The sequence below is a fragment of the Triticum urartu genome, chromosome 1A, assembly GCF_056163025.1.
Source record: "Triticum urartu cultivar PI428250 chromosome 1A, HENAU_Tu73, whole genome shotgun sequence".
Taxonomy (NCBI): domain Eukaryota; kingdom Viridiplantae; phylum Streptophyta; class Magnoliopsida; order Poales; family Poaceae; genus Triticum; species Triticum urartu.
In genome coordinates, this window is record NC_141873.1 from 147,879,710 (window position 1) to 147,887,466 (window position 7,757).

Below are 7,757 nucleotides of genomic sequence, written 5' to 3' on the forward strand. Positions count from 1 at the left end.
TAAGATGCGGATGGACTCAAGTCTAGCAACGTGGGCATATGTCTCACCATAGTCCATACCTTCGACTTGAGTGTAGCCTTGGGCGACGAGACGTGCTTTGTTGTGAATGACTTGTCCATCTTTGTCTTGCTTGTTGCGAAACACCCATTTGGTACCGATGATGTTGTGGTTGTTGTCGGGCTTCTCGACCAATGTCCACACTTGGTTTCTCTCAAAGTTATGTAGCTCTTCATGCATGGCATTTATCCAATCCGGATCTTCCAATGCTTGTTTGACCTTCATAGGTTCAATGCTAGAGATGAATGAATAATGTTCACAAAAGTTAGCCAAACGAGTTTTAGAGCGAGTGATTCTCCTGGTTTGAATATCATTGAAGATTTGCTCGAGGGGGTGGTCTCTTGAGACTCTTGCTCGAACTCATGAGAGCTTTTGCTTGGTTCGGGGTGGAACATCTTCTTATTCATCTTGTCCTTCTTCTTGGCCTTCTTCATTGTTGATGTTGTCGTTCTCTTGTCTTGGTGGAGAAGGAGGTTGATGAGGTTCATCTTGGTGTACTTCCTCGTTTTCCTCATCTTGGCGTGTCCCACTTGTGGATGCTTCCATGTCAATTCTTGGTTCACCTTGACATGAGGTGGAAGCTTCCACTTGGACGGACGAGGTACTTTCCTTCACCTCTGTTGGACGAATTTTGCCAATAGACAAGTCTTGGATTGCTTCCGAAGGGTCTTTGTCTCCTACATCAATTGGCAATTGCTCTACTTGCGAGCCATTAGATTCATCAAACTTCACATCTACTGTCTCTTCAACCTTTCGGGTGAAATTGTTGTAGACACGGTAAGTGTGAGAGTTTGAGCCATAACCGAGTAGGAAACCCTCATGAGATTTAGGAGCAAATTTAGAACGATGATGCTTATCAAGAATGTAACACTTTGAGCCAAACACTCAAAAGTATCCAACTTGGGGTTTGTTACCGGTGAGGAGCTCGTATGTCGTCTTGCCGAGTAGCTTGTGAAGATACAAGCGATTTGTTGCATGACAAGCCGTCTCAACCGCTTCTGCCGAAAAATGTTTTGCTGTCTTGTACTCATCAAGCATCATTCTCGCCATCTCAATAAGAGTCCGGTTCTTCCTCTCAACAACTCCATTTTGTTGAGGCGTGTACGTAGCCGAGAACTCGTGTGAAATCCGTTCTTCGTCAAGAAAGGTATCCACATTTGCGTTCTTGAACTCAGTTCCATTGTCATTGCAAAACTTCTTGATCTTCACTTCAAAATGATTTTGGGCTTTCCTAGCGAAGTTCTTGAAGATCTTTTGGACCTGCGATTTATCATCAAAAAAGAACACCCACGTAAATCTTGATAAATCATCGACTATAACTAGACCAAATGAGTTTCCACCAAGACTTTTGTAGGCATTGGGACCAAAGAGATCCATGTGAAGTAGCTCGAGCGGTTTTCTCGTGGTCATGATGTTCTTCACGGGGTGGCTTCCTCCAACTTGTTTTCCTGCTTGACAAGCACTACAAAGTCTATCCTTGTCAAATATAACATGTTTTACTCCAAGGATATGATCACCTTTAATAAGCTTATCAAGATTTCACATGCCCACATAAGCCTAACCTTCTATGCCACAACTAGCCTTTAGAGGATTTAGCAATTAAGCAAGTTCTAGGTTGAGCCTTTTTAGTGAAATCAACAATATATAGATCACCTCTATGTATACCGATAAAGACCATTTTATGATTATCTCTACGAAACACTTGGCAATCTACTTTAGTAAATAGGACATTGAAACCAAAGTCAGCAAGTCTAGATACGGAAAGTAAATTGTAGCCAAGAGATTCAACGAGCATAACATTTTGTATGGAGCTATCATGTGAGATGGCCACCTTACCAAGGCCAACCACCTTACCCTTCGAGTTATCACCAAAAGTGATGTACTTTCGAGGGCCGCCGTTTTCAGCAAGCTCACGAAACATATCCTTGTCTCCGGTCATATGATCGGTACATCCACTATCAAGGACCCATTCCTTTCCTCCAGCCATGTAGCTGCGAAGATTTGCCATAAGACCAAAGTGTCTCATACACTCATTGAGATCAAAGTCACTATCATCATCCTCATCATAGTATCCATGTTCATCATTATCTGGTAATTGATCATTTCCTAGAGAAGATGATTCATTAGAAGTATGACCGTAACAATGTTCATCTCTATGGATTCTAATGACTTCGGAAATGATATTGCTAATGATTCCAACATCTCCTTTGGCACGCATGAGGTCATGAAGCTCAAACAAACAATCACCATACTTGGTATCATTAGGACTCATCTTAGTCAAGGCAATAGACTTATGAAGGATCTCATCTAAGTTTTTCAAGGAATAGTTTGGAAATCGTTCCTCAAGAAATCTCCACATAGTGTAGGCACAATCAAGAGTAGGCAAACATCCAATAAAGTTTCTAGGCAAACCTCTAGTGATAAGATTAATAGTTCTAAGGTTGCGAATCATGTCAATAGACTCATCAAGGGGTAGCATGCAAAGGATCAACATGAGGTGCACAAGGGCTAGTAATATACTTGTTCAAATGATATTCATTGAAAATCACAAGCATCTCATTTTTCCACTCATGAAAGTATTCTCCATCAAGAATAGGCACTCTACGTCTAAGACTCCCCAACGTAGACTCATCCATCTTCCTCCAAAGGTGTTTAAACCAAAGCAATGGAGACCAATGCTTTGATACCAATTTAAAGGATCGAGAAGAGGTGTCTAGGGGGGGAGGGTGAATAGACTCTTAACAAATAAAAGTAGCAATTTTTATTTTCTTCAAGTTAAGGTAGAGATTTAGCACAAATTTAAACATTCACAATACATTTCAAGCAAGCATGACAAGAGTATATGAGCAGCGGAAAGTAAAGCATGCAAGTTGCGAGAATGTAAAGGGATGGGATTGGAGTGTGCAAACGCAATTGGAGACACAGAGATTTTTGGTGTGGTTCCAATAGGTGGTGCTACCGTACATCCACGTTGATGGAGACTTCAACCCACGGAGGGTAGCGGTTGCGCGAGTCCACGGATGGCTCCACCCACGAAGGGTCCACGAAGAAGCAACCTTGTCTATTCCATCACGGCCGTCGCCCACGAAGGACTTGCCTCACTAGCGGTAGATATTCACGAAGTAGGCGATCTCCTTACCCTTACAAACTCCTTGGTTCAACTCCACAATCTTGTCGGAGGCTCCCAAGTGACACCAAGCCAATCTAGGAGACACCACTCTCCAAGAAGTAACAAATGGTGTGTTGATGATGAACTCCTTGCTCTTGTGCTTCAAATGATAGTCTCCCCAACACTCAACTCTCTCTCACAGGATTTGGATTGGGTGGAAAGAAGATTTGAGTGGAAAGCAACTTAGGGAAGGCTAGAGATCAAGATTCATATGGTTGGAATGGAATATCTTGACCTCAACACAAGTGTAGGTGGTTCTCTCTCAGAAAATGTGTATTGGAAGTGTAGGAATGTTCTGATGGCTCTCTCCACGAATGAAGAGTGGGTGGAGGGGTATATATAGCCTCCACACAAAATCTAACCGTTACACACAATTTGCCAGACTCGGTGGGACCGAATGGTTAAACTCGGTCGGACCGACTTAGTTCATAATGTGAACGTTAGGCATTTCGGTGGGACCGATATGATCAACTCGGTGGGACTGATGTGCTAGGGTTAGGGTAAAACCTCATCTCGGTTTAACCGATTACATAAACTCGGTGGGACCGATTTTGGTAATAAGCAAAACAGAGAGTTGGTCAAGCAAACTAGGTGGGACCGATTGCATATCTTGGTGGGACCAAAATTATTGCAATAGGTAAGAAAGAGTTTGCGAGCCCATCTCGGTGAGACTGAGATCCCATCGGTGAGAGCGAACTGATTAGGGATTCTGGCAGTGGCTATGTCAAGTGAACTCGGTGGCGCCAGATAGATTGTTTCGGTGGGGCCGAGTTTGACTTTTGGTTTGGGACATATGTGGATATGAGAAAGTGCTTGGGGACTTTTGGAGCACATCACTAAGCACTTTGAGCAAGCAAGCCATTAAGCAACATCTCATCCCCTTTTAGTAGTATTGGCTTTTCCTATGGACTCAATGTGATCTTGGATCACCAAAAGTAAAATGTAGAGTCTTGAGCTTTAAAGCTTGAGCCAATCTTTTGTCCTTAGCATTTTGAAGGGGTTCCACATCTTCTTGTCCATGCCACTCCATCTGTTGAACTTGTCCGAAATATTCTAGATAAAAACATTAGTCCAATAGGAGATATGTTGACATTAATTACCAACACCACCCAGGGAGCACTTGTGCTTTCACCAGTGTGTTGACCTCTCTGTTGTGCCTAGGTAGGGCTGCGACGTGTTGATCTTCCGAGGCCGGGCATGACCTAGGAAAGTATGTCCGGCCAGAGGGATCGAGCGTGTTGGGTAATGTAGTGCACCCTTGCAGGAAAGTTTATCTATTCGAATGGCCGTGTCCCATGGTAAAAGGACGACCCGGAGTTGTACTTCGACCTTATTGTTGGGGAACGCAGTAATTTCAAAAAAAATCCTACGCACATGCAAGATCATGGTGATGCATAGCAACGAGAGGTGAGAGTGTTGTCTACGTACCCTCGTAGACCGTAAGCGGAAGCGTTATGACAACATGGTTGATGTAGTCATACGTCTTCGCGATCGACCGATCCTAGTACCGAAAGTACGACACCTCCGTGATCTGCACATGTTCGGCTCGGTGCCGTCCCACGAACACGTGATCCAACAGAGTGTCGAGGGAGAGCTTCATCAGCACGACGGCATGATGAAGGTGATGATGATGCTACCGGAATAGGGCTTAGCCTAAGCACCGCTACGATATGATCCGAGGTGGATTATGGTGGAGGGCGGCACCGTAGACGGCTGGAAACAATCAACTTGTGTGTCCAAGGGTGCCCCCTGCCCCCGTATATAAAGGAACAAGGGGGGAGGCCGTCCGTCCCTAGTGGCGCGCCAAGGGAGGAGGAATCCTCCTCCTAGTAGGAGTAGGATTCGTCCTTTCCTAGTCCTACTAGGAGGAGAAGGGTTAGGAAGGAAGGGAGAGGAAGAGGAGAAGGAAAGGGGGGCGCGCCCCCCTCCCTAGTCCAATTCGGACTCCCTATAGGGAGGGGGCGCGGCTTCCCCTTGTGGGCTGCCTCCCCTCTTCCCTATGGTCCATGAAGGCCCAACTTTCCTCGAGGGGGGGAGGGTCCGGTAACCCTCCGGCACTCCGGTTTTCTCCGAAATCACCCGGAACACTTCCGGTGTCCGAATATAGCCGTCCAATATATCAATCTTTATGTCTCGACCATTTCGAGACTCCCCGTCATGTCCGTGATCATATCGGGGACTCCGAACTACCTTCGGTACATCAAAACACATAAACTCATAATACGATCGTCACCGAACGTTAAGCGTGCGGACCCTACGGGTTCGAGAACTAGGTAGACATGACCGAGACACGTCTCCGGTCAATAATGAATAGTGGAACCTGGATGCTTATATTGGTTCCTACATATTCTACGAAGATCTTTATCGGTCAAACCGCATAACGATATGTTGTTCCCTTTGACATCGGTATGTTACTTGCCCGAGATTTGATCGTTGGTATCTCAATACCTAGTTCAATCTTGTTACCGGCAAGTCTCTTTACTCGTTCCGTAATGCTACATCCCGTAACTAACTCATTAGCTACATTACTTGCAAGGCTTGTAGTGATGTAGATTACCGAGAGGGCCCAGAGATACCTCTCCGACAATCGGAGTGACAAATCCTAATCTCGATCTATGCCAACTCAACAAACACCATCGGAGACACCCGTAGAACACCTTTGTAATCACCCAGTTACGTTGTGACGTTTGGTAGCACACAAAGTGTTCCTCCGGTATTCGGGAGTTGCATGATCTCATAGTCATAGGAACATGTATAAGTTTTGGAGAAAGCAATAGCAACAAACTAAATGATCATCGTGCTAAGCTAATGGATGGGTCAAGTCAATCACATCATTCTCTAATGATGTGATCCCTTTAATCAAATGACAACTCATGTGTATGTTTAGGAAACATAACCATCATTGATTCAACGAGCTAGTCAAGTAGAGGCAAACTAGTGACACTCTATTTGTCTATGTATTCACACATGTACTAAGTTTCTGGTTAATACAATTCTAGCATGAATAATAATAATAAACATTTGTCATGATATAAGGAAATATAAATAACAACTTTATTATTGTCTCTAGGGCATATTTCCTTCAGTCTCCCACTTGCACTAGAGTCAATAATCTAGATTACATTGTAATGATTCTAACGCCCATGGAGTCTTGGTGTTGATCATGTTTTGCTCGTGAGAGAGGCTTAGTCAACAGGTCTGCAACATTCAGATCCGTATGTATCTTGCAAATCTCTATGTCTCCCTCCTTGACATGATCATGGATGGAATTGAAGCGTCTCTTAATGTGCTTGATTCTCTTGTGAAATCTGGATTCCTTTGCCAAGGAAATTGCACTAGTATTGTCACAAAAGATTTTCATTGGACCCGATGCACTAGGTATGACACCTAGATCGGATATGAGCTCCTTCATCCAGACTCCTTCATTTGCTGCTTCCGAAGCAGCTATGTATTCCGCTTCACACAAAGATCCCGCCACGACGCTCTGCTTGGAACTGCACCAACTGACAGCTCCACCATTTAATAAAAACACGTATCCGGTTTGTGACTTAGAGTCATCCGGATCAGTGTCAAAGCTTGCATCGATGTAACCGTTTACGCCGAGCTCTTTGTCACCTCCATATACGAGAAGCATATCCTTAGTCCTTTTCAGGTATTTCAGGATATTCTTGACCGATGTCCAGTGACCACTCCTGGATTACTTTAGTACCTCCCTGCTAAACTGATAGCAGGGCACACATCAGGTCTGGTACACAACATTGCATACATGATAGAGCCTATGACTGAAGCATAGGGAACACCTTTCATTTTCTCTCTATCTTCTGCAGTGGTTGGGCATTGAGTCTGACTCAACTTCACACCTTGTAATACAGGCAAGAACCCTTTCTTTGCCTGATCCATTTTGAACTTCTTCAAAACTTTATCAAGGTATGTGCTTTGTGAAAGTCCAATTAAGCGCCTTGATCTATCTCTATAGATCTTGATGCCCAATATATAAGCAGCTTTACCGATGTCTTTCATTGAAAAATTCTTATTCAAGTATCCTTTTATGCTATTCAGAAATTCAGTATCATTTCCGATCAATAATATGTCATCTACATATAATATCAAAAATGCTACGGAGCTCCCACTCACTTTCTTGTAAATACAGGCTTCTCCAGAAGTCTGTATAAAACCATATGCTTTGATCACACTATCAAAGCGTATATTCCAACTCCGAGAGGCTTGCACCAGTCCATAAATGGATCGCTGGAGCTTGCACACTTTGTTAGCACCTTTTGGATCGACAAAACCTTCTGGTTGCATCATATACAACTCTTCTTTAAGATATCCATTAAGGAATGCAGTTTTGACACCCATTTGCCAAATTTCATAATCATAAAATGCGACAATTGCTAAATGATTCGGACGGACTTAAGCATCGCTACGGGTGAGAAGGTCTCATCGTAGTCAACTCCTTGAACTTGTCGAAAACCTTTTGCAACAAGTCGAGCTTTGTAGATAGTAATATTATCGTCAGCGTCAGTCTTCT